Genomic DNA, 27,571 nt, shown 5'->3' with positions numbered 1-27,571 from the left:
TGGCCTTTCCTGAGGCCACCAGAGCGGGTCCCTGAGGTCCCCGTCGTAAGTCGAGAGCACCTGCCGCAACTCGAGAAAATCCAGGAGGTTTTGCCCTCCAGGCGAGATGAGGCCCATTTCCGCTGATGCTTCTCGAGGCTAATCACATCTAACCACTGGAACATCCAAAGGGTCCTTCTCACCCTTGCTGCAACTCAAGAAGTTCCCCAACATACCCGTCTCCACTCGAGAGGAAGCACGAGGGTCCAGCACACATCCAGGGGAGCCCCGTTTCCGCCTCCTAGCTCGAGATGGGGGATCCTTTCCCTGTTTCGTAGGGAAAGAATTCCCGGCGTTCCCGTCGCATCTCAAGAGGAGGCGCTCTCCACAGGAAAGGCGAGAGGAACTCCAGGGTCGTGCCACCATTCCAAGAGTCCCCCAGATGTGTCAGTCCATTCCAGAGGAACCTGTTTTCCCTGCACTGCCTTGACGTTCAAGCCGAGGATCGACTCCCACCACGTGTGCACGTGGGACAGCCCTGTGGGAAAGCCTCGTGGGAAAGCCTCGTGGGAAAGACTCGAGGGAAAACCATAGATCCTTTGATCCACGCGGTGGACTGCGTGACACTGCTGCTACCGCTCTGGAGGAAAGCGCAAGTGCATGCCCGCATTCGAGACGAGGACTGACTCCCCTGGGGAGACTCCAGAAGTACCCCAAGATCCATGTCAGCACTGGAGAGGAATCCTCAGGTTCCGGCCCCGACTCCACACAAGGTCTTAGGCCCCGGTATTGACGGGAGAGGAATCCCGAGAGGCCCCCGAGGAACTCGCATAGGACTGGCCTTTCCTGAGGCCACCAGAGCGGGTCCCTGATGTCTCCGTCGTAAGTCGAGAGCACCAGCCGCAACTCGAGAAAATCCAGGAGGTTTTGCCCTCCAGGCGAGATGAGGCCCATTTCCGCTGAGGCTTCTCGAGGCTAATCACATCTAACCACTGGAACATCCAAAGGGTCCTTCTCACCCTTGCTGCAACTCAAGAAGTTCCCCGACATACCCGTCTCCACTCGAGAGGAAGCACGAGGGTCCCGCACACATCCAGGGGAGCCCCGTTTCCGCCTCCTAGCTCGAGATGAGGGATCCTTTCCCTGTTTCGTAGGGAAAGAATTCCCGGCGTTCCCGTCGCATCTCAAGAGGAGGCGCTCTCCACAGGAAAGGCGAGAGGAACTCCAGGGTCGTGACACCATTCCAAGAGGCCCCCAGATGTGTCAGTCCATTCCAGAGGAACCTGTTTTCCCTGCACTGCCTTGACGTTCAAGCCGAGGATCGACTCCCACCACGTGTGCACGTGGGACAGCCCTGTGGGAAAGCCTCGTGGGAATGCCTCGTGGGAAAGACTCGAGGGAAAACCATAGATCCTTTGATCCACGCGGTGGACTGCGTGACACTGCTGCTTCCGCTCTGGAGGAAAGCGCAAGTGCATGCCCGCATTCGAGACGAGGACTGAATCCCCTGGGGAGACTCCAGAAGTACCCCAAGATCCATGTCAGCACTGGAGAGAAATCCTTAGGTTCCGGCCCCGACTCCACACAAGGTCTTAGGCCCCGGAATCGACGGGAGAGGAATCCCGAGAGGCCCCCGAGGAACTCGCATGGGGACTGGCCTTGCCTGAGGCCACCAGAGCGGGTCCCTGAGGTCCCCGTCGTAAGTCGAGAGCACCTGCCGCAAACCGAGAAAATCCAGGAGGTTTTGCCCTCCAGGAGAGATGAGGCCCATTTCCGCGGAGGCTTCTCGAGGCTAATCACATCTAACCACTGGAACTTCCAAAGGGTCCTTCACACCCTTGCTGCAACTCAAGTTGTTCCCCGACATACCCGTCTCCACTGGAGAGGAAGCACGTGGGGTCCCGCACACATCCAGGGGAGCCCCGTTTCCGCCTCCTAGCTCGAGATGAGGGATCCTTTCCCTGTTTCGTAGGGAAAGAATTCCCGGCGTTCCCGTCGCATCTCAAGAGGTGGCGCTCTCCACAGGAAAGGCGAAAGGAACTCCAGGGTCGTGCCACCATTCCAAGAGTCCCCCAGATGTGTCAGTCCATTCCAGAGGAACCTGTTTTCCCTGCACTGCCTTGACGTTCAAGCCGAGGATCGACTCCCACCACGTGTGCACGTGGGACAGCCCTGTGGGAAAGCCTCGTGGGAAAGCCTCGTGGGAAAGACTCGAGGGAAAACCATAGATCCTTTGATCCACGCGGCGGACTGCGTGACACTGCTGCTACCGCTCTGGAGGAAAGCGCAAGTGCATGCCCGCATTCGAGACAAGGATTGACTCCCCTGGGGAGACTCCAGAAGTACCCCAAGATCCATGTCAGCACTGGAGAGGAATCCTCAGGTTCCGGCCCCGACTCCACACAAGGTCTTAGGCCCCGGCATCGACGGGAGAGGAATCCCGAGAGGCCCCCAGGAACTCGCATGGGGACTGGCCTTTCCTGAGGCCACCAGAGCGGGTCCCTGAGGTCCCCGTCGTAAGTCGAGAGCACCTGCCGCAACTCGAGAAAATCCAGGAGGTTTTGCCCTCCAGGCGAGATGAGGCCCATTTCCGCTGAGGCTTCTCGAGGCTAATCACGTCTAACCACTGGAACTTCCAAAGGGTCCTTCACACCCTTGCTGCAACTCAAGAAGTTCCCCGACATTCCGGTCTCCACTCGAGAGGAAGCACGTGGGGTCCCGCACACATCCAGGGGAGCCCCGTTTCCGCCTCCTAGCTCGAGATGAGGGATCCTTTCCCTGTTTCGTAGGGAAAGAATTCCCGGCGTTCCCGTCGCATCTCAAGAGGAGGCACTCTCCACAGGAAAGGCGAGAGGAACTCCAGGGTCGTGCCACCATTCCAAGACTCCCCCGGATGTGTCAGTCCATTCCAGAGGAACCTGTTTTCCCTGCACTGCCTTGACGTTCAAGCCGAGGATCGACTCCCACCACGTGTGCACGTGGGACAGCCCTGTGGGAAATCCTCGGGGGAAAGCCTCGTGGGAAACACTCGAGGAAAAACCATAGATCCTTTGATCCACGCGGCGGACTGCGTGACACTGCTGCTACCGCTCTTTAGGAAAGCGCAAGTGCATGTCCGCATTCGAGACGAGGACTGACTCCCCTGGGGAGACTCCAGAAGTACCCCAAGATCCATGTCAGCACTGGAGAGGAATCCTCAGGTTCCGGCCCCGACTCCACACAAGGTCTTAGGCCCCGGCATCGACGGGAGAGGAATCCCGAGAGGCCCCCGAGGAACTCGCATGGGGACTGGCCTTTCCTGAGGCCACCAGAGCGGGTCCCTGAGGTCCCCGTCGTAAGTCGAGAGCACCTGCCGCAACTCGAGAAAATCCAGGAGGTTTTGCCCTCCAGGCGAGATGAGGCCCATTTCTGCTGAGGCTTCTCGAGGCTAATCACGTCTAACCACTGGAACTTCCAAAGGGTCCTTCACACCCTTGCTGCAACTCCAGTTGTTCCCCGACATACCCGTCTCCACTCGAGAGGAAGCACGTGGGGTCCCGCACACATCCAGGGCAGCCCCGTTTCCGCCTCCTAGCTCGAGATGAGGGATCCTTTCCCTGTTTCGTAGGGAAAGAATTCCCGGCGTTCCCGTCGCATCTCAAGAGGAGGCGCTCTCCACAGGAAAGGCAAGAGGAACTCCAGGATCGTGGCACCATTCCAAGAGACCCCCAGATGTGTCAGTCCATTCCAGAGGAACCTGTTTTCCCTGCACTGCCTTGACGTTCAAGCCGAGGATCGACTCCCACCACGTCTGCACGTGGGACAGCCCTGTGGGAAAGCCTCGTGGGAAAGCCTCGTGGGAAAGACTTGAGGGAAAACCATAGATCCTTTGATCCACGCGGCGGACTGCGTGACACTGCTGCTACCGCTCTGGAGGAAAGCGCAATTGCATGTCCGCATTCGAGACGAGGACTGACTCCCCTGGGGAGACTCCAGAAGTACCCCAAGATCCATGTCAGCACTGGAGAGGAATCCTCAGGTTCCGGCCCCGACTCCACACAAGGTCTTAGGCCCCGGCATCGACGGGAGAGGAATCCCGAGAGGCCCCCGAGGAACTCGCATGGGGACTGGCCTTTCCTGAGGCCACCAGAGCGGGTCCCTGAGGTCCCCGTCGTAAGTCGAGAGCACCTGCCGCAACTCGAGAAAATCCAGGAGGTTTTGCCCTCCAGGCGAGATGAGCCCCATTTCCGCTGAGGCTTCTCGAGGCTAATCACATCTAACCACTGGAACTTCCAAAGGGTCCTTCACACCCTTGCTGCAACTCAAGAAGTTCCCCGACATACCCGTCTCCACTCGAGAGGAAGCACGTGGGGTCCCGCACACATCCAGGGGAGCCCCGTTTCCGCCTCCTAGCTCGAGATGAGGGATCCTTTCCCTGTTTTGTAGGGAAAGAATTCCCGGCGTTCCCGTCGCATCTCAAGAGGAGGCGCTCTCCACAGGAAAGGCGAGAGGAACTCCAGGGTCGTGCCACCATTCCAAGAGTCCCCCAGATGTGTCAGTCCATTCCAGAGGAACCAGTTTGCCTTGACGTTCAAGCCGACGATCGACTCGCACCACGTGTGCACGTGGGACAGCCCTGTGGTAAAGCCTCGTGGGAAAGACTCGTGGGAAAGACTCGAGGGAAAACCATAGATCCTTTGATCCACGCGGCGGACTGCGTGACACTGCTGCTACCGCCCTGGAGGAAAGCGCAAGTGCATGCGCGCATTCGAGACGAGGACTGACTCCCCTGGGGAGACTCCAGAAGTACCCCAAGATCCATGTCAGAACAGGAGAGGAATCCTCAGGTTCCGGCCCCGACTCCACACAAGGTCTTACGCCCCGGCATCGACGGGAGAGGAATCCCGAGAGGCCCCCGAGGAACTCGCATAGGGACTGGCCTTTCCTGAGGCCACCAGAGCGGGTCCCTGAGGTCCCCGTCGTAAGTCGAGAGCACCTGCCGCAACTCGAGAAAATCCAGGAGGTTTTGCCCTCCAGGCGAGATGAGGCCCATTTCCGCTGAGGCTTCTCGAGGCTAATCACGTCTAACCAATGGAACTTCCAAAGGGTCCTTCACACCCTTGCTGCAACTCAAGAAGTTCCCCGACATACCGGTCTCCACTCGAGAGGAAGCACGTGGGGTCCCGCACACATCCAGCGGAGCCCCGTTTCCGCCTCCTAGCTCGAGATGAGGGATCCTTTCCCTATTTCGTAGGGAAAGAATTCCCGGCGTTCCCGTGGCATCTCAAGAGGAGGCGCTCTCCACAGGAAAGGCGAGAGGAACTCCAGGGTCGTGCCACCATTCCAAGAGTCCCCCAGATGTGTCAGTCCATTCCAGAGGAACCTGTTTTCCCTGCACTGCCTTGACGTTCAAGCCGAGGATCGACTCCCACCACGTGTGCACGTGGGACAGCCCTGTGGGAAAGCCTCGTGGGAAAGCCTCGTGGGAAAGACTCGAGGGAAAACCATAGATCCTTTGATCCACGCGGCGAACTGCGTGACACTGCTGCTACCGCCCTGGAGGAAAGCTCAAGTGCATGCCCGCATTCGAGACGAAGACTGACTCCCCTGGGGAGACTCCAGAAGTACCCCAAGATCCATCTCAGCACTGGAGAGGAATCCTCAGGTTCCGGCCCCGACTCCACACAAGGTCTTAGGCCCCGGCATCGATGGGAGAGGAATCCCGAGAGGCCCCCGAGGAACTCGCATGGGGACTTGCCTTTCCTGAGGCCACGAGAGCGGGTCCCTGAGGTCCCCGTCGTAAGTCGAGAGCACCTGCCGCAACTCGAGAAAATGCAGGAGGTTTTGCCCTCCAGGCGAGATGAGGCCCATTTCTGCTGAGGCTTCTCGAGGCTAATCACATCTAACCACTGGAACATCCAAAGGGTCCTTCTCACCCTTGCTGCAACTCAAGAAGTTCCCCGACATACCCGTCTCCACTCGAGAGGAAGCACGAGGGTCCCGCACACATCCAGGGGAGCCCGGTTTCCGCCTCCTAGCTCGAGATGAGGGATCCTTTCCCTGTTTCTTAGGGAAAGAATTCCCGGCGTTCCCGTCGCATCTCAAGAGGAGGCGCTCTCCACAGGAAAGGCGAGAGGAACTCCAGGGTCGTGCCACAATTCCAAGAGTCCCCCAGATGTGTCAGTCCATTCCAGAGGAACCTGTTTTCCCTGCACTGCCTTGACGTTCAAGCTGAGAATCGACTCCCACCACGTGTGCACTTGAGACAGCCCTGTGGGAAAGCCTCGTGGGAAAGCCTCGTGGGAAAGACTCGAGGGAAAACCATAGATCCTTTGATCCACGCGGCGGATTGTGTGACACTGCTGCTACCGCTCTGGAGGAAAGCGCAAGTGCATGCCCGCATTCGAGACGAGGACTGACTCCCCTGGGGAGACTCCAGAAGAACCCCAAGATCCATGTCAGCACTGGAGAGTAATCCTCAGGTTCCGGCCCCGACTCCACACAAGGTCTTAGGCCCCGGCATCGACAGGAGAGGAATCCCGAGAGGCCCCCGAGGAACTCGCATGGGGACTGGCCTTTCCAGAGGCCACCAGAGCGGGTCCCTGAGGTCCCGGTCGTAAGTCGAGAGCACATGCCGCAACTCGAGAAAATCCAGGAGGTTTTGCCCTCCAGGCGAGATGAGGCACATTTCCGCTGAGGCTTCTCGAGGCTAATCACGTCTAACCACTGGAACTTCCAAAGGGTCCTTCACACCCTTGCTGCAACTCAAGAAGTTCCCCGACATACCCGTCTCCACTCGAGAGGAAGCACGTGGGGTCCCGCACACATCCAGGGGAGCCCCGTTTCCGCCACCTAGCTCGAGATGAGGGATCCTTTCCCTGTTTCGTAGGGAAAGAATTCCCGGCGTTCCCGTCGCATCTCAAGAGGAGGCGCTCTCCACAGGAAAGGCGAGAGGAACTCCAGGGTCGTGCCACCATTCCAAGAGTCCCCCAGATGAGTCAGTCCATTCCAGAGGAACCTGTTTTCCCTGCACTGCCTTGACGTTCAAGCCGAGGATCGACTCCCACCACGTGTGCACGTGGGACAGCCCTGTGGGAAAGCCTCGTGGGAAAGCCTCGTTGGAAAGACTCGAGGGAAAACCATAGATCCTTTGATCCACGCGGCGGACTGCGTGACACTGCGGCTAACGCTCTGGAGGAAAGCGCAAGTGCATGCCCGCATTCGAGACGAGGACTGACTCCCCTGGGGAGACTCCAGAAGTACCCCAAGATCCATGTCAGCACTTGAGAGGAATCCTCAGGTTCCGGCCCCGACTCCACACAAGGTCTTAGGCCCCGGCATCGACGGGAGAGGAATCCCGAGAGGCCCCCGAGGAACTCGCATGGGGACTGGCCTTTCCTGAGGCCACCAGAGCGGGTCCCTGAGGTCCCCGTCGTAAGTCGAGAGCACCTGCCGCAACTCGAGAAAATCCAGGAGGTTTTGCCCTCCAGGCGAGATGAGGCCCATTTCCGCTGAGGCTTCTCGAGGCTAATCACGTCTAACCACTGGAACTTCCAAAGGGTCCTTCACACCCTTGCTGCAACTCAAGTTGTTCCCCGACATACCCGTCTCCACTCGAGAGGAAGCACGTGGGGTCCCGCACACATCCAGGGGAGCCCCGTTTCCGCCTCCTAGCTCGAGATGAGGGATCCTTTCCCTGTTTCCAAGGGAAAGAATTCCCGGCGTTCCCGTCGCATCTCAAGAGGTGGCGCTCTCCACAGGAAAGGCGAAAGGAACTCCAGGGTCGTGCCACAATTCCAAGAGTCCCCCAGATGTGTCAGTCCATTCCAGAGGAACCTGTTTTCCCTGCACTGCCTTGACGTTCAAGCCGAGGATCGACTCCCACCACGTGTGCACGTGGGACAGCCCTGTGGGAAAGCCTCGTGGGAAAGCCTCGTGGGAAAGACTCGAGGGACAACCATAGATCCTTTGATCCACGCGGCGGACTGCGTGACACTGCTGCTACCGCTCTGGAGGAAAGCGCAAGTGCATGCCCGCATTCGAGACAAGGATTGACTCCCCTGGGGAGACTCCAGAAGTACCCCAAGATCCATGTCAGCACTGGAGAGGAATCCTCAGGTTCCGGCCCCGACTCCACACAAGGTCTTAGGCCCCGGCATCGACGGGAGAGGAATCCCGAGAGGCCCCCAGGAACTCGCATGGGGACTGGCCTTTCCTGAGGCCACCAGAGCGGGTCCCTGAGGTCCCCGTCGTAAGTCGAGAGCAACTGCCGCAACTCGAGAAAATCCAGGAGGTTTTGCCCTCCAGGCGAGATGAGGCCCATTTCCGCTGAGGCTTCTCGAGGCTTATCACGTCTAACCACTGGAACTTCCAAAGGGTCCTTCACACCCTTGCTGCAACTCAAGAAGTTCCCCGACATTCCGGTCTCCACTCGAGAGGAAGCACGTGGGGTCCCGCACACATCCAGGGGAGCCCCGTTTCCGCCTCCTAGCTCGAGATGAGGGATCCTTTCCCTGTTTCGTAGGGAAAGAATTCCCGGCGTTCCCGTCGCATCTCAAGAGGAGGCACTATCCACAGGAAAGGCGAGAGGAACTCCAGGGTCGTGCCACCATTCCAAGACTCCCCCGGATGTGTCAGTCCATTCCAGAGGAACCTGTTTTCCCTGCACTGCCTTGACGTTCAAGCCGAGGATCGACTCCCACCACGTGTGCACGTGGGACAGCCCTGTGGGAAAGCCTCGTGGGAAAGCCTCGTGGGAAAGACTCGAGGGAAAACCATAGATCCTTTGATCCACACGGCGGACTGCATGACACTGCTGCTACCGCTCTGGAGGAAAGCGCAAGTGCATGCCCGCATTCGAGACGAGGACTGACTCCCCTGGGGAGACTCCAGAAGTACCCCAAGATCCATGTCAGCACTGGAGAGCAATCCTCAGGTTCCGACCCCGACTCCACACAAGGTCTTAGGCCCCGGCATCGACGGGAGAGGAATCCCGATAGGCCCCCGAGGAACTCGCATGGGGACTGGCCTTTCCTGAGGCCACAAGAGCGGGTCCCTGAGGTCCCCGTCGTAAGTCGAGAGCACCTGCCGCAACTCGAGAAAATCCAGGAGGTTTTGCCCTCCAGGCGAGATGAGGCCCATTTCCGCTTAGGCTTCTCGAGGCTAATACGTCTAACCAATGGAACTTCCAAAGGGTCCTTCACACCCTTGCTGCAACTCAAGAAGTTCCCCGACATACCGGTCTCCACTCGAGAGGAAGCACGTGGGGTCCCGCACACATCCAGCGGAGCCCCGTTTCCGCCTCCTAGCTCGAGATGAGGGATCCTTTCCCTATTTCGTAGGGAAAGAATTCCCGGCGTTCCCGTCGCATCTCAAGAGGAGGCGCTCTCCACAGGAAAGGCGAGAGGAACTCCAGGGTCGTGCCACCATTCCAAGAGTCCCCCAGATGTGTCAGTCCATTCCAGAGGAACCTGTTTTCCCTGCACTGCCTTGACGTTCAAGCCGAGGATCGACTCCCACCACGTGTGCACGTGGGACAGCCCTGTGGGAAAGCCTCGTGGGAAAGCCTCGTGGGAAAGACTCGAGGGAAAACCATAGATCCTTTGATCCACGCGGCGAACTGCGTGACACTGCTGCTACCGCCCTGGAGGAAAGCTCAAGTGCATGCCCGCATTCGAGACGAAGACTGACTCCCCTGGGGAGACTCCAGAAGTACCCCAAGATCCATGTCAGCACTGGAGAGGAATCCTCAGGTTCCGGCCCCGACTCCACACAAGGTCTTAGGCCCCGGCATCGATGGGAGAGGAATCCCGAGAGGCCCCCGAGGAACTCGCATGGGGACTTGCCTTTCCTGAGGCCACGAGAGCGGGTCCCTGAGGTCCCCGTCGTAAGTCGAGAGCACCTGCCGCAACTCGAGAAAATGCAGGAGGTTTTGCCCTCCAGGCGAGATGAGGCCCATTTCTGCTGAGGCTTCTCGAGGCTAATCACATCTAACCACTGGAACATCCAAAGGGTCCTTCTCACCCTTGCTGCAACTCAAGAAGTTCCCCGACATACCCGTCTCCACTCGAGAGGAAGCACGAGGGTCCCGCACACATCCAGGGGAGCCCGGTTTCCGCCTCCTAGCTCGAGATGAGGGATCCTTTCCCTGTTTCTTAGGGAAAGAATTCCCGGCGTTCCCGTCGCATCTCAAGAGGAGGCGCTCTCCACAGGAAAGGCGAGAGGAACTCCAGGGTCGTGCCACAATTCCAAGAGTCCCCCAGATGTGTCAGTCCATTCCAGAGGAACCTGTTTTCCCTGCACTGCCTTGACGTTCAAGCTGAGAATCGACTCCCACCACGTGTGCACTTGAGACAGCCCTGTGGGAAAGCCTCGTGGGAAAGCCTCGTGGGAAAGACTCGAGGGAAAACCATAGATCCTTTGATCCACGCGGCGGATTGTGTGACACTGCTGCTACCGCTCTGGAGGAAAGCGCAAGTGCATGCCCGCATTCGAGACGAGGACTGACTCCCCTGGGGAGACTCCAGAAGAACCCCAAGATCCATGTCAGCACTGGAGAGTAATCCTCAGGTTCCGGCCCCGACTCCACACAAGGTCTTAGGCCCCGGCATCGACAGGAGAGGAATCCCGAGAGGCCCCCGAGGAACTCGCATGGGGACTGGCCTTTCCAGAGGCCACCAGAGCGGGTCCCTGAGGTCCCGGTCGTAAGTCGAGAGCACATGCCGCAACTCGAGAAAATCCAGGAGGTTTTGCCCTCCAGGCGAGATGAGGCACATTTCCGCTGAGGCTTCTCGAGGCTAATCACGTCTAACCACTGGAACTTCCAAAGGGTCCTTCACACCCTTGCTGCAACTCAAGAAGTTCCCCGACATACCCGTCTCCACTCGAGAGGAAGCACGTGGGGTCCCGCACACATCCAGGGGAGCCCCGTTTCCGCCACCTAGCTCGAGATGAGGGATCCTTTCCCTGTTTCGTAGGGAAAGAATTCCCGGCGTTCCCGTCGCATCTCAAGAGGAGGCGCTCTCCACAGGAAAGGCGAGAGGAACTCCAGGGTCGTGCCACCATTCCAAGAGTCCCCCAGATGAGTCAGTCCATTCCAGAGGAACCTGTTTTCCCTGCACTGCCTTGACGTTCAAGCCGAGGATCGACTCCCACCACGTGTGCACGTGGGACAGCCCTGTGGGAAAGCCTCGTGGGAAAGCCTCGTTGGAAAGACTCGAGGGAAAACCATAGATCCTTTGATCCACGCGGCGGACTGCGTGACACTGCGGCTAACGCTCTGGAGGAAAGCGCAAGTGCATGCCCGCATTCGAGACGAGGACTGACTCCCCTGGGGAGACTCCAGAAGTACCCCAAGATCCATGTCAGCACTTGAGAGGAATCCTCAGGTTCCGGCCCCGACTCCACACAAGGTCTTAGGCCCCGGCATCGACGGGAGAGGAATCCCGAGAGGCCCCCGAGGAACTCGCATGGGGACTGGCCTTTCCTGAGGCCACCAGAGCGGGTCCCTGAGGTCCCCGTCGTAAGTCGAGAGCACCTGCCGCAACTCGAGAAAATCCAGGAGGTTTTGCCCTCCAGGCGAGATGAGGCCCATTTCCGCTGAGGCTTCTCGAGGCTAATCACGTCTAACCACTGGAACTTCCAAAGGGTCCTTCACACCCTTGCTGCAACTCAAGTTGTTCCCCGACATACCCGTCTCCACTCGAGAGGAAGCACGTGGGGTCCCGCACACATCCAGGGGAGCCCCGTTTCCGCCTCCTAGCTCGAGATGAGGGATCCTTTCCCTGTTTCCAAGGGAAAGAATTCCCGGCGTTCCCGTCGCATCTCAAGAGGTGGCGCTCTCCACAGGAAAGGCGAAAGGAACTCCAGGGTCGTGCCACAATTCCAAGAGTCCCCCAGATGTGTCAGTCCATTCCAGAGGAACCTGTTTTCCCTGCACTGCCTTGACGTTCAAGCCGAGGATCGACTCCCACCACGTGTGCACGTGGGACAGCCCTGTGGGAAAGCCTCGTGGGAAAGCCTCGTGGGAAAGACTCGAGGGAAAACCATAGATCCTTTGATCCACGCGGCGGACTGCGTGACACTGCTGCTACCGCTCTGGAGGAAAGCGCAAGTGCATGCCCGCATTCGAGACAAGGATTGACTCCCCTGGGGAGACTCCAGAAGTACCCCAAGATCCATGTCAGCACTGGAGAGGAATCCTCAGGTTCCGGCCCCGACTCCACACAAGGTCTTAGGCCCCGGCATCGACGGGAGAGGAATCCCGAGAGGCCCCCAGGAACTCGCATGGGGACTGGCCTTTCCTGAGGCCACCAGAGCGGGTCCCTGAGGTCCCCGTCGTAAGTCGAGAGCACCTGCCGCAACTCGAGAAAATCCAGGAGGTTTTGCCCTCCAGGCGAGATGAGGCCCATTTCCGCTGAGGCTTCTCGAGGCTAATCACGTCTAACCACTGGAACTTCCAAAGGGTCCTTCACACCCTTGCTGCAACTCAAGAAGTTCCCCGACATTCCGGTCTCCACTCGAGAGGAAGCACGTGGGGTCCCGCACACATCCAGGGGAGCCCCGTTTCCGCCTCCTAGCTCGAGATGAGGGATCCTTTCCCTGTTTCTTAGGGAAAGAATTCCCGGCGTTCCCGTCGCATCTCAAGAGGAGGCACTCTCCACAGGAAAGGCGAGAGGAACTCCAGGGTCGTGCCACCATTCCAAGACTCCCCCGGATGTGTCAGTCCATTCCAGAGGAACCTGTTTTCCCTGCACTGCCTTGACGTTCAAGCCAAGGATCGACTCCCACCACGTGTGCACGTGGGACAGCCCTGTGGGAAATCCTCGGGGGAAAGCCTCGTGGGAAACACTCGAGGAAAAACCATAGATCCTTTGATCCACGCGGCGGACTGCGTGACACTGCTGCTACCGACCTGGAGGAAAACGCAAGTGCATGCCCGCATTCGAGACGAGGACTGACTCCCCTGGGGAGACTCCAGAAGTACCCCAAGATCCATGTCAGCACTGGAGAGGAATCCTCAGGTTCCGGCCCCGACTCCACACAAGGTCTTAGGCCCCGGCATCGACGGGAGAGGAATCCCGAGAGGCCCCCAGGAACTCGCATGGGGACTGGCCTTTCCTGAGGCCACCAGAGCGGGTCCCTGAGGTCCCCGTCGTAAGTCGAGAGCACCTGCAGCAACTCGAGAAAATCCAGGAGGTTTTGCCCTCCAGGCGAGATGAGGCCCATTTCCGCTGAGGCTTCTCGTGGCTAATCACGTCTAACCACTGGAACTTCCAAAGGGTCCTTCACACCCTTGCTGCAACTCAAGAAGTTCCCCGACATACCCGTCTCCACTCGAGAGGAAGCACGTGGGGTCCCGCACACATCCAGGGGAGCCCCGTTTCCGCCTGCAAGCTCGAGATGAGGGATCCTTTCCCTGTTTCGTAGGGAAAGAATTCCCGGCGTTCCCGTCGCATCTCAAGAGGAGGCGCTCTCCACAGGAAAGGCGAGAGGAACTCCAGGGTCGTGCCACCATTCCAAGAGTCCCCCAGATGTGTCAGTCCATTCCAGAGGAACCTGTTTTCCCTGCACTGCCTTGACGTTCAAGCCGAGGATCGACTCCCACCACGTGTGCACGTGGGACAGCCCTGTGGGAAAGCCTCGTGGGAAAGCCTCGTGGGAAAGACTCGAGGGAAAACCATAGATCCTTTGATCCACGCGGCGGACTGCGTGACACTGCTGCTACCGCCCTGGAGGAAAGCGCAATGGCATGCCCGCATTCGAGACGAGGACTGACTCCCCTGGGGAGACTCCAGAAGTACCCCAAGATGCATGTCAGCACTGGAGAGGAATCCTCAGGTTCCGGCCCCGACTCCACACAAGGTCTTAGGCCCCGGCATCGACGGGAGAGGAATCCCGAGAGGCCCCCGAGGAACTCGCATGGGGACTGGCCTTTCCTGAGGCCACCAGAGCGGGTCCCTGAGGTCCCCGTCGTAAGTCGAGAGCACCTGCCGCAACTCGAGAAAATCCAGGAGGTTTTGCCCGCCAGGCGAGATGAGGCCCATTTCCGCTGAGGCTTCTCGAGGCTAATCACATCTAACCACTGGAACTTCCAAAGGGTCCTTCACACCCTTGCTGCAACTCAAGAAGTTCCCCGACATACCCATCTCCACCCGAGAGGAAGCACGTGGGGTCCCGCACACATCCAGGGGAGCCCCGTTTCCGCCTTCTAGCTCGAGATGAGGGATCCTTTCCCTGTTTCTTAGGGAAAGAATTCCCGGCGTTTCCGTCGCATCTCAAGAGGAGGCGCTCTCCACAGGAAAGGCGAGAGGAACTCCAGGGTCGTGCCACCATTCCAAGAGGCCCCAGATATGTCAGTCCATTTCAGAGGAAGCTGTTTTCCCTGCACTGCCTTGACGTTCAAGCCGAGGATCGACTCCCACCACGTGTGCACGTAGGACAGTCCTGTGGGAAAGCCTCGTGGGAAAGCCTCGTGGGAAAGACTCGAGGGAAAACCATAGATCCTTTGATCCACGCGGCGGACTGCGTGACACTGCTGCTACTGCTCTGGAGGAAAACGCAAGTGCATGACCGCATTCGAGACGAGGACTGACTCCCCTGGGGAGACTCCAGAAGTACCCCAAGATCCATGTCAGCACTGGAGAGGAATCCTCAGGTTCCGGCCCCGACTCCACACAAGGTCTTAGGCCCCGGCATCGACGGGAGAGGAATCCCGAGAGGCCCCCGAGGAACTCGCATGGGGACTGGCCTTTCCTGAGGTCACCAGAGCGGGTCCCTGAGGTCCCCGTGGTAAGTCGAGAGCACCTGCCGCAACTCGAGAAAATCCAGGAAGTTTTGCCTTCCAGGCGAGATGAGGCCCATTTCCACTGAGGCTTCTCGAGGCTAATCACATCTAACCACTGGAACTTCCAAAGGGTCCTTCACACCCTTGCTGCAACTCAAGAAGTTCCCCGACATACCCGTCTCCACTCGAGAGGAAGCACGAGGGGTCCCGCACACATCCAGGGGAGCCCCGTTTCCGCCTCCTAGCTCGAGATGAGGGATCCTTTCCCTGTTTTGTAGGGAAAGAATTCCCGGCGTTCCCGTCGCATCTCAAGAGGAGGCGCTCTCCACAGGAAAGGCGAGAGGAACTCCAGGGTCGTGCCACCATTCCAAGAGTCCCCCAGATGTGTCAGTCCATTCCAGAGGAACCAGTTTGCCTTGACGTTCAAGCCGAGGATCGACTCGCACCACGTGTGCACGTGGGACAGCCCTGTGGTAAAGCCTCGTGGGAAAGACTCGTGGGAAAGACTCGAGGGAAAACCATAGATCCTTTGATCCACGCGGCGGACTGCGTGACACTGCTGCTACCGCCCTGGAGGAAAGCGCAAGTGCATGCGCGCATTCGAGACGAGGACTGACTCCCCTGGGGAGACTCCAGAAGTACCCCAAATTCCATGTCAGAACTGGAGAGGAATCCTCAGGTTCCGGCCCCGACTCCACACAAGGACTTACACCCCGGCATCGACGGGAGAGGAATCCCGAGAGGCCCCCGAGGAACTCGCATAGGGACTGGCCTTTCCTGAGGCCACCAGAGCGGGTCCCTGAGGTCCCCGTCGTAAGTCGAGAGCACCTTCCGCAACTCGAGAAAATCCAGGAGGTTTTGCCCTCCAGGCGAGATGAGGCCCATTGCCGCTGAGGCTTCTCGAGGCTAATCACGTCTAAACAATGGAACTTCCAAAGGGTCCTTCACACCCTTGCTGCAACTCAAGAAGTTCCCCGACATACCGGTCTCCACTCGAGAGGAAGCACGTGGGGTCCCGCACACATCCAGGGGAGCCCCGTTTCCGCCTCCTAGCTCGAGATGAGGGATCCTTTCCCTATTTCGTAGGGAAAGAATTCCCGGCGTTCCCGTCGCATCTCAAGAGGAGGCGCTCTCCACAGGAAAGGCGAGAGGAACTCCAGGGTCGTGCCAGCATTCCAAGAGTCCCCCAGATGTGTCAGTCCATTCCAGAGGAACCTGTTTTCCCTGCACTGCCTTGACGTTCAAGCCGAGGATCGACTCCCACCACGTGTGCACGTGGGACAGCCCTGTGGGAAAGCCTCGTGGGAAAGCCTCGTGGGAAAGACTCGAGGGAAAACCATAGATCCTTTGATCCACGCGGCGAACTGCGTGACACTGCTGCTACCGCCCTGGAGGAAAGCTCAAGTGCATGCCCGCATTCGAGACGAAGACTGACTCCCCTGGGGAGACTCCAGAAGTACCCCAAGATCCATGTCAGCACTGGAGGGGAATCCTCAGGTTCCGGCCCCGACTCCACACAAGGTCTTAGGCCCCGGCATCGACGGGAGAGGAATCCCGAGAGGCCCCCGAGGAACTCGCATGGGGACTTGCCTTTCCTGAGGCCACGAGAGCGGGTCCCTGAGGTCCCCGTCGTAAGTCGAGAGCACCTGCCGCAACTCGAGAAAATCCAGGAGGTTTTGCCCTCCAGGCGAGATGAGGCCCATTTCCGCTGAGGCTTCTCGAGGCTAATCACGTCTAACCCCTGGAACTTCCAAAGGGTCCTTCACACCCTTGCTGCAACTCAAGAAGTTCCCCGACATACCCGTCTCCACTCGAGAGGAAGCACGTGGGGTCCCGCACAAATCCAGGGGAGCCCCGTTTCCGCCTCCTAGCTCGAGATGAGGGATCCTTTCCCTGTTTCGTAGGGAAAGAATTCCCGGCGTTCCCGTCGCATCTCAAGAGGAGGCGCTCTCCACAGGAAAGGCGAGAGGAACTCCAGGGTCGTGCCACCATTCCAAGAGTCCCCCAGATGTGTCAGTCCATTCCAGAGGAACCTGTTTTCCCTGCACTGCCTTGACGTTCAAGCCGAGGATCGACTCCCACCACGTGTGCACGTGGGACAGCCCTGTGGGAAAGCCTCGTGGGAAAGCCTCGTGGGAAAGACTCGAGGGAAAACCATAGATCCTTTGATCCACGCGGCAAACTGCGTGACACTGCTGCTACCGCCCTGGAGGAAAGCTCAAGTGCATGCCCGCATTCGAGACGAAGACTGACTCCCCTGGGGAGACTCCAGAAGTACCCCAAGATCCATGTCAGCACTGGAGAGGAATCCTCAGGTTCCGGCCCCGACTCCACACAAGGTCTTAGGCCCCGGCATCGATGGGAGAGGAATCCCGAGAGGCCCCCGAGGAACTCGCATGGGGACTTGCCTTTCCTGAGGCCACGAGAGCGGGTCCCTGAGGTCCCCGTCGTAAGTCGAGAGCACCTGCCGCAACTCGAGAAAATGCAGGAGGATTTGCCCTCCAGGCGAGATGAGGCCCATTTCTGCTGAGGCTTCTCGAGGCTAATCACATCTAACCACTGGAACATCCAAAGGGTCCTTCTCACCCTTGCTGCAACTCAAGAAGTTCCCCGACATACCCGTCTCCCCTCGAGAGGAAGCACGAGGGTTCCGCACACATCCAGGGGAGCCCCGTTTCCGCCTCCTAGCTCGAGATGAGGGATCCTTTCCCTGTTTCTTAGGGAAAGAATTCCCGGCGTTTCCGTCGCATCTCAAGAGGAGGCGCTCTCCACAGGAAAGGCGAGAGGAACTCCAGGGTCGTGCCACCATTCCAAGAGGCCCCAGATATGTCAGTCCATTACAGAGGAAGCTGTTTTCCCTGCACTGCCTTAACGTTCAAGCCGAGGATCGACTCCCACCACGTGTGCACGTGGGACAGCCCTGTGAGAAAGCCTCGTGGGAAAGCCTCGTGGAAAAGACTCGAGGGAAAATCATAGATCATTTGATCCACGCGGCGGACTGCGTGACACTTCTGCTACCGCTCTTTAGGAAAGCGCAAGTGCATGTCCGCATTCGAGACGAGGACTGACTCCCCTGGGGAGACTCCAGAAGTACCCCAAGATCCATGTCAGCACTGGAGAGGAATCCTCAGGTTCCGGCCCCGACTCCACACAAGGTCTTAGGCCCCGGCATCGACGGGAGAGGAATCCCGAGAGGCCCCCGAGGAACTCGCATGGGGACTGGCCTTTCCTGAGGCCACCAGAGCGGGTCCCTGAGGTCCCCGTCGTAAGTCGAGAGCACCTGCCGCAACTCGAGAAAATCCAGGAGGTTTTGCCCTCCAGGCGAGATGAGGCCCATTTCTGCTGAGGCTTCTTGAGGCTAATCACGTCTAACCACTGGAACTTCCAAAGGGTCCTTCACACCCTTGCTGCAACTCCAGTTGTTCCCCGACATACCCGTCTCCACTCGAGAGGAAGCACGTGGGGTCCCGCACACATCCAAGGCAGCCCCGTTTCCGCCTCCTAGCTCGAGATGAGGGATCCTTTCCCTGTTTCGTAGGGAAAGAATTCCCGGCGTTCCCGTCGCATCTCAAGAGGAGGCGCTCTCCACAGGAAAGGCAAGAGGAACTCCAGGATCGTGGCACCATTCCAAGAGACCCCCAGATGTGTCAGTCCATTCCAGAGGAACCTGTTTTCCCTGCACTGCCTTGACGTTCAAGCCGAGGATCGACTCCCACCACGTGTGCACGTGGGACAGCCCTGTGGGAAAGCCTCGTGGGAAAGCCTCGTGGGAAAGACTCGAGGGAAAACCATAGATCCTTTGATCCACGCGGCGGACTGCGTGACACTGCTGCTACCGCTCTGGAGGAAAGCGCAATTGCATGTCCGCATTCGAGACGAGGACTGACTCCCCTGGGGAGACTCCAGAAGTACCCCAAGATCCATGTCAGCACTGGAGAGGAATCCTCAGGTTCCGGCCCCGACTCCACACAAGGTCTTAGGCCCCGGCATCGACGGGAGAGGAATCCCGAGAGGCCCCCGAGGAACTCGCATGGGGACTGGCCTTTCCTGAGGCCACCAGAGCGGGTCCCTGAGGTCCCCGTCGTAAGTCGAGAGCACCTGCCGCAACTCGAGAAAATCCAGGAGGTTTTGCCCGCCAGGCGAGATGAGGCCCATTTCCGCTGAGGCTTCTCGAGGCTAATCACATCTAACCACTGGAACTTCCAAAGGGTCCTTCACACCCTTGCTGCAACTCAAGAAGTTCCCCGACATACCCATCTCCACCCGAGAGGAAGCACGTGGGGTCCCGCACACATCCAGGGGAGCCCCGTTTCCGCCTCCTAGCTCGAGATGAGGGATCCTTTCCCTGTTTCTTAGGGAAAGAATTCCCGGCGTTTCCGTCGCATCTCAAGAGGAGGCGCTCTCCACAGGAAAGGCGAGAGGAACTCCAGGGTCGTGCCACCATTCCAAGAGGCCCCAGATATGTCAGTCCATTTCAGAGGAAGCTGTTTTCCCTGCACTGCCTTGACGTTCAAGCCGAGGATCGACTCCCACCACGTGTGCACGTGGGACCGCCCTGTGGGAAAGCCTCGTGGGAAAGCCTCGTGGGAAAGACTCGAGGGAAAACCATAGATCCTTTGATCCACGCGGCGGACTGCGTGACACTGCTGCTACTGCTCTGGAGGAAAACGCAAGTGCATGACCGCATTCGAGACGAGGACTGACTCCCCTGGGGAGACTCCAGAAGTACCCCAAGATCCATGTCAGCACTGGAGAGGAATCCTCAGGTTCCGGCCCCGACTCCACACAAGGTCTTAGGCCCCGGCATCGACGGGAGAGGAATCCCGAGAGGCCCCCGAGGAACTCGCATGGGGACTGGCCTTTCCTGAGGTCACCAGAGCGGGTCCCTGAGGTCCCCGTGGTAAGTCGAGAGCACCTGCCGCAACTCGAGAAAATCCAGGAAGTTTTGCCTTCCAGGCGAGATGAGGCCCATTTCCACTGAGGCTTCTCGAGGCTAATCACATCTAACCACTGGAACTTCCAAAGGGTCCTTCACACCCTTGCTGCAACTCAAGAAGTTCCCCGACATACCCGTCTCCACTCGAGAGGAAGCACGTGGGGTCCCGCACACATCCAGGGGAGCCCCGTTTCCGCCTCCTAGCTCGAGATGAGGGATCCTTTCCCTGTTTTGTAGGGAAAGAATTCCCGGCGTTCCCGTCGCAACTCAAGAGGAGGCGCTCTCCACAGGAAAGGCGAGAGGAACTCCAGGGTCGTGCCACCATTCCAAGAGGCCCCAGATATGTCAGTCCATTTCAGAGGAAGCTGTTTTCCCTGCACTGCCTTGACGTTCAAGCCGAGGATCGACTCCCACCACTTGTGCACGTGGGACAGCCCTGTGGGAAAGCCTCGTGGGAAAGCCTCGTGGGAAAGACTCGAGGGAAAACCATAGATCCTTTGATCCACGCGGCGGACTGCGTGACACTGCTGCTACCGCCCTGGAGGAAAGCGCAAGTGCATGCGCGCATTCGAGACGAGGACTGACTCCCCTGGGGAGACTCCAGAAGTACCCCAAGATCCATGTCAGAACTGGAGAGGAATCCTCAGGTTCCGGCCCCGACTCCACACAAGGTCTTACGCCCCGGCATCGACGGGAGAGGAATCCCGAGAGGCCCCCGAGGAACTCGCATAGGGACTGGCCTTTCCTGAGGCCACCAGAGCGGGTCCCTGAGGTCCCCGTCGTAAGTCGAGAGCACCTTCCGCAACTCGAGAAAATCCAGGAGGTTTTGCCCTCCAGGCGAGATGAGGCCCATTTCCGCTGAGGCTTCTCGAGGCTAATCACGTCTAACCAATGGAACTTCCAAAGGGTCCTTCACACCCTTGCTGCAACTCCAGTTGTTCCCCGACATACCCGTCTCCACTCGAGAGGAAGCACGTGGGGTCCCGCACACATCCAGGGCAGCCCCGTTTCCGCCTCCTAGCTCGAGATGAGGGATCCTTTCCCTGTTTCGTAGGGAAAGAATTCCCGGCGTTCCCGTCGCATCTCAAGAGGAGGCGCTCTCCACAGGAAAGGCAAGAGGAACTCCAGGATCGTGGCACCATTCCAAGAGACCCCCAGATGTGTCAGTCCATTCCAGAGGAACCTGTTTTCCCTGCACTGCCTTGACGTTCAAGCCGAGAATCGACTCCCACCACGTGTGCACGTGGGACAGCCCTGTGGGAAAGCCTCGTGGGAAAGCCTCGTGGGAAAGACTCGAGGGAAAACCATAGATCCTTTGATCCACGCGGCGGACTGCGTGACACTGCTGCTACCGCTCTGGAGGAAAGCGCAATTGCATGTCCGCTTTCGAGACGAGGACTGACTCCCCTGGGGAGACTCCAGAAGTACCCCAAGATCCATGTCAGCACTGGAGAGGAATCCTCAGGTTCCGGCCCCGACTCCACACAAGGTCTTAGGCCCCGGCATCGACGGGAGAGGAATCCCGAGAGGCCCCCGAGGAACTCGCATGGGGACTGGCCTTTCCTGAGGCCACCAGAGCGGGTCCCTGAGGTCCCCGTCGTAAGTCGAGAGCACCTGCCGCAACTCGAGAAAATCCAGGAGGTTTTGCCCTCCAGGCGAGATGAGCCCCATTTCCGCTGAGGCTTCTCGAGGCTAATCACATCTAACCACTGGAACTTCCAAAGGGTCCTTCACACCCTTGCTGCAACTCAAGAAGTTCCCCGACATACCCATCTCCACCCGAGAGGAAGCACGTGGGGTCCCGCACACATCCAGGGGAGCCCCGTTTCCGCCTCCTAGCTCGAGATGAGGGATCCTTTCCCTGTTTCTTAGGGAAAGAATTCCCGGCGTTTCCGTGGCATCTCAAGAGGAGGCGCTCTCCACAGGAAAGGCGAGAGGAACTCCAGGGTCGTGCCACCATTCCAAGAGGCCCCAGATATGTCAGTCCATTTCAGAGGAAGCTGTTTTCCCTGCACTGCCTTGACGTTCAAGCCGAGGATCGACTCCCACCACGTGTGCACGTGGGACAGCCCTGTGGGAAAGCCTCGTGGGAAAGCCTCGTGGGAAAGACTCGAGGGAAAACCATAGATCCTTTGATCCACGCGGCGGACTGCGTGACACTGCTGCTACTGCTCTGGAGGAAAACGCAAGTGCATGCCCGCATTCGAGACGAGGACTGACTCCCCTGGGGAGACTCCAGAAGTACCCCAAGATCCATGTCAGCACTGGAGAGGAATCCTCAGGTTCCGGCCCCGACTCCACACAAGGTCTTAGGCCCCGGCATCGACGGGAGAGGAATCCCGAGAGGCCCCCGAGGAACTCGCATGGGGACTGGCCTTTCCTGAGGTCACCAGAGCGGGTCCCTGAGGTCCCCGTGGTAAGTCGAGAGCACCTGCCGCAACTCGAGAAAATCCAGGAAGTTTTGCCCTCCAGGCGAGATGAGGCCCATTTCCACTGAGGCTTCTCGAGGCTAATCACATCTAACCACTGGAACTTCCAAAGGGTCCTTCACACCCTTGCTGCAACTCAAGAAGTTCCCCGACATACCCGTCTCCACTCGAGAGGAAGCACGTGGGGTCCCGCACACATCCAGGGGAGCCCCGTTTCCGCCTCCTAGCTCGAGATGAGGGATCCTTTCCCTGTTTTGTAGGGAAAGAATTCCCGGCGTTCCCGTCGCATCTCAAGAGGAGGCGCTCTCCACAGGAAAGGCGAGAGGAACTCCAGGGTCGTGCCACCATTCCAAGAGTCCCCCAGATGTGTCAGTCCATTCCAGAGGAACCAGTTTGCCTTGACGTTCAAGCCGAGGATCGACTCGCACCACGTGTGCACGTGGGACAGCCCTGTGGTAAAGCCTCGTGGGAAAGACTCGTGGGAAAGACTCGAGGGAAAACCATAGATCCTTTGATCCACGCGGCGGACTGCGTGACACTGCTGCTACCGCCCTGGAGGAAAGCGCAAGTGCATGCGCGCATTCGAGACGAGGACTGACTCCCCTGGGGAGACTCCAGAAGTACCCCAAGATCCATGTCAGAACTGGAGAGGAATCCTCAGGTTCCGGCCCCGACTCCACACAAGGTCTTACGCCCCGGCATCGACGGGAGAGGAATCCCGAGAGGCCCCCGAGGAACTCGCATAGGGACTGGCCTTTCCTGAGGCCACCAGAGCGGGTCCCTGAGGTCCCCGTCGTAAGTCGAGAGCACCTGCCGCAACTCGAGAAAATCCAGGAGGTTTTGCCCTCCAGGCGAGATGAGGCCCATTTCCGCTGAGGCTTCTCGAGGCTAATCACGTCTAACCAATGGAACTTCCAAAGGGTCCTTCACACCCTTGCTGCAACTCAAGAATTTCCCCGACATACCGGTCTCCACTCGAGAGGAAGCACGTGGGGTCCCGCACACATCCAGGGGAGCCCCGTTTCCGCCTCCTAGCTCGAGATGAGGGATCCTTTCCCTATTTCGTAGGGAAAGAATTCCCGGCGTTCCCGTCGCATCTCAAGAGGAGGCGCTCTCCACAGGAAAGGCGAGAGGAACTCCAGGGTCGTGCCACGATTCCAAGAGTCACCCAGATGTGTCAGTCCATTCCAGAGGAACCTGTTTTCCCTGCACTGCCTTGACGTTCAAGCCGAGGATCGACTCCCACCACGTGTGCACGTGGGACAGCCCTGTGGGAAAGCCTCGTGGGAAAGCCTCGTGGGAAAGACTCGAGGGAAAACCATAGATCCTTTGATCCACGCGGCGAACTGCGTGACACTGCTGCTACCGCCCTGGAGGAAAGCTCAAGTGCATGCCCGCATTCGAGACGAAGACTGACTCCCCTTGGGAGACTCCAGAAGTACCCCAAGATCCATGTCAGCACTGGAGAGGAATCCTCAGGTTCCGGCCCCGACTCCACACAAGGTCTTAGGCCCCGGCATCGATGGGAGAGGAATCCCGAGAGGCCCCCGAGGAACTCGCATGGGGACTTGCCTTTCCTGAGGCCACGAGAGCGGGTCCCTGAGGTCCCCGTCGTAAGTCGAGAGCACCTGCCGCAACTCGAGAAAATGCAGGAGGTTTTGCCCTCCAGGCGAGATGAGGCCCATTTCTGCTGAGGCTTCTCGAGGCTAATCACATCTAACCACTGGAACATCCAAAGGGTCCTTCTCACCCTTGCTGCAACTCAAGAAGTTCCCCGACATACCAGTCTCCACTCGAGAGGAAGCACGAGGGTCCCGCACACATCCAGGGGAGCCCGGTTTCCGCCTCCTAGCTCGAGATGAGGGATCCTTTCCCTGTTTCTTAGGGAAAGAATTCCCGGCGTTCCCGTCGCATCTCAAGAGGAGGCGCTCTCCACAGGAAAGGAGAGAGGAACTCCAGGGTCGTGCCACAATTCCAAGAGTCCCCCAGATGTGTCAGTCCATTCCAGAGGAACCTGTTTTCCCTGCACTGCCTTGACGTTCAAGCTGAGAATCGACTCCCACCACGTGTGCACTTGAGACAGCCCTGTGGGAAAGCCTCGTGGGAAAGCCTCGTGGGAAAGACTCGAGGGAAAACCATAGATCCTTTGATCCACGCGGCGGATTGTGTGACACTGCTGCTACCGCTCTGGAGGAAAGCGCAAGTGCATGCCCGCATTCGAGACGAGGACTGACTCCCCTGGGGAGACTCCAGAAGAACCCCAAGATCCATGTCAGCACTGGAGAGTAATCCTCAGGTTCCGGCCCCGACTCCACACAAGGTCTTAGGCCCCGGCATCGACAGGAGAGGAATCCCGAGAGGCCCCCGAGGAACTCGCATGGGGACTGGCCTTTCCAGAGGCCACCAGAGCGGGTCCCTGAGGTCCCGGTCGTAAGTCGAGAGCACCTGCCGCAACTCGAGAAAATCCAGGAGGTTTTGCCCTCCAGGCGAGATGAGGCACATTTCCGCTGAGGCTTCTCGAGGCTAATCAGGTCTAACCACTGGAACTTCCAAAGGGTCCTTCACACCCTTGCTGCAACTCAAGAAGTTCCCCGACTTACCCGTCTCCACTCGAGAGGAAGCACGTGGGGTCCCGCACACATCCAGGGGAGCCCCGTTTCCGCCACCTAGCTCGAGATGAGGGATCCTTTCCCTGTTTCGTAGGGAAAGAATTCCCGGCGTTCCCGTCGCATCTCAAGAGGAGGCGCTCTCCACAGGAAAGGCGAGAGGAACTCCAGGGTCGTGCCACCATTCCAAGAGTCCCCCAGATGAGTCAGTCCATTCCAGAGGAACCTGTTTTCCCTGCACTGCCTTGACGTTCAAGCCGAGGATCGACTCCCACCACGTGTGCACGTGGGACAGCCCTGTGGGAAAGCCTCGTGGGAAAGCCTCGTTGGAAAGACTCGAGGGAAAACCATAGATCCTTTGATCCACGCGGCGGACTGCGTGACACTGCGGCTAACGCTCTGGAGGAAAGCGCAAGTGCATGCCCGCATTCGAGACGAGGACTGACTCCCCTGGGGAGACTCCAGAAGTACCCCAAGATCCATGTCAGCACTTGAGAGGAATCCTCAGGTTCCGGCCCCGACTCCACACAAGGTCTTAGGCCCCGGCATCGACGGGAGAGGAATCCCGAGAGGCCCCCGAGGAACTCGCATGGGGACTGGCCTTTCCTGAGGCCACCAGAGCGGGTCCCTGAGGTCCCCGTCGTAAGTCGAGAGCACCTGCCGCAACTCGAGAAAATCCAGGAGGTTTTGCCCTCCAGGCGAGATGAGGCCCATTTCCGCTGAGGCTTCTCGAGGCTAATCACGTCTAACCACTGGAACTTCCAAAGGGTCCTTCACACCCTTGCTGCAACTCAAGTTGTTCCCCGACATACCCGTCTCCACTCGAGAGGAAGCACGTGGGGTCCCGCACACATCCAGGGGAGCCCCGTTTCCGCCTCCTAGCTCGAGATGAGGGATCCTTTCCCTGTTTCCAAGGGAAAGAATTCCCGGCGTTCCCGTCGCATCTCAAGAGGTGGCGCTCTCCACAGGAAAGGCGAAAGGAACTCCAAGGTCGTGCCACCATTCCAAGAGTCCCCCAGATGTGTCAGTCCATTCCAGAGGAACCTGTTTTCCCTGCACTGCCTTGACGTTCAAGCCGAGGATCGACTCCCACCACGTGTGCACGTGGGACAGCCCTGTGGGAAAGCCTCGTGGGAAAGCCTCGTGGGAAAGACTCGAGGGAAAACCATAGATCCTTTGATCCACGCGGCGGACTGCGTGACACTGCTGCTACCGCTCTGGAGGAAAGCGCAAGTGCATGCCCGCATTCGAGACAAGGATTGACTCCCCTGGGGAGACTCCAGAAGTACCCCAAGATCCATGTCAGCACTGGAGAGCAATCCTCAGGTTCCGGCCCCGACTCCACACAAGGTCTTAGGCCCCGGCATCGACGGGAGAGGAATCCCGATAGGCCCCCGAGGAACTCGCATGGGGACTGGCCTTTCCTGAGGCCACAAGAGCGGGTCCCTGAGGTCCCCGTCGTAAGTCGAGAGCACCTGCCGCAACTCGAGAAAATACAGGAGGTTTTGCCCTCCAGGCGAGATGAGGCCCATTTCCGCTTAGGCTTCTCGAGGCTAATCACGTCTAACCACTGGAACTTCCAAAGGGTCCTTCACACCCTTGCTGCAACTCAAGAAGTTCCCCGACATACCCGTCTCCACTCGAAAGGAAGCACGTGGGGTCCCACACACATCCAGGGGAGCCCCGTTTCCGCCTCCTAGCTCGAGATGAGGGATCCTTTCCCTGTTTCGTAGGGAAAGAATTCCCGGCGTTCCCGTCGCATCTCAAGAGGAGGCGCTCTCCACAGGAAAGGCGAGAGGAACTCCAGGGTCGTGCCACCATTCCAAGAGGCCCCCAGATGAGTCAGTCTATTCCAGAGGAACCTGTTTTCCCTGCACTGCCTTGACGTTCAAGCCAAGGATCGACTCCCACCACGTGTGCACGTGGGACAGCCCTGTGGTAAAGCCTCGTGGGAAAGACTCGTGGGAAAGACTCGAGGGAAAACCATAGATCCTTTGATCCACGCGGCGGACTGCGTGACACTGCTGCTACCGCCCTGGAGGAAAGCGCAAGTGCATGCGCGCATTCGAGACGAGGACTGACTCCCCTGGGGAGACTCCAGAAGTACCCCAAGATCCATGTCAGAACTGGAGAGGAATCCTCAGGTTCCGGCCCCGACTCCACACAAGGACTTACGCCCCGGCATCGACGGGAGAGGAATCCCGAGAGGCCCCCGAGGAACTCGCATAGGGACTGGCCTTTCCTGAGGCCACCAGAGCGGGTCCCTGAGGTCCCCGTCGTAAGTCGAGAGCACCTTCCGCAACTCGAGAAAATCCAGGAGGTTTTGCCCTCCAGGCGAGATGAGGCCCATTTCCGCTGAGGCTTCTCGAGGCTAATCACGTCTAACCAATGGAACTTCCAAAGGGTCCTTCACACCCTTGCTGCAACTCAAGAAGTTCCCCGACATACCGGTCTCCACTCGAGAGGACGCACGTGGGGTCCCGCACACATCCAGGGGAGCCCCGTTTCCGCCTCCTAGCTCGAGATGAGGGATCCTTTCCCTATTTCGTAGGGAAAGAATTCCCGGCGTTCCCGTCGCATCTCAAGAGGAGGCGCTCTCCACAGGAAAGGCGAGAGGAACTCCAGGGTCGTGCCACCATTCCAAGAGTCCCCCAGATGTGTCAGTCCATTCCAGAGGAACCTGTTTTCCCTGCACTGCCTTGACGTTCAAGCCGAGGATCGACTCCCACCACGTGTGCACGTGGGACAGCCCTGTGGGAAAGCCTCGTGGGAAAGCCTCGTGGGAAAGACTCGAGGGAAAACCATAGATCCTTTGATCCACGCGGCGAACTGCGTGACACTGCTGCTACCGCCCTGG

This window comes from Ovis canadensis, chromosome 22 (genome assembly GCF_042477335.2).
Source record: "Ovis canadensis isolate MfBH-ARS-UI-01 breed Bighorn chromosome 22, ARS-UI_OviCan_v2, whole genome shotgun sequence".
NCBI lineage: Eukaryota > Metazoa > Chordata > Mammalia > Artiodactyla > Bovidae > Ovis > Ovis canadensis.
The sequence above is the reverse complement of the archived record's forward strand: the minus strand, read 5'-3'. Positions refer to the sequence as shown.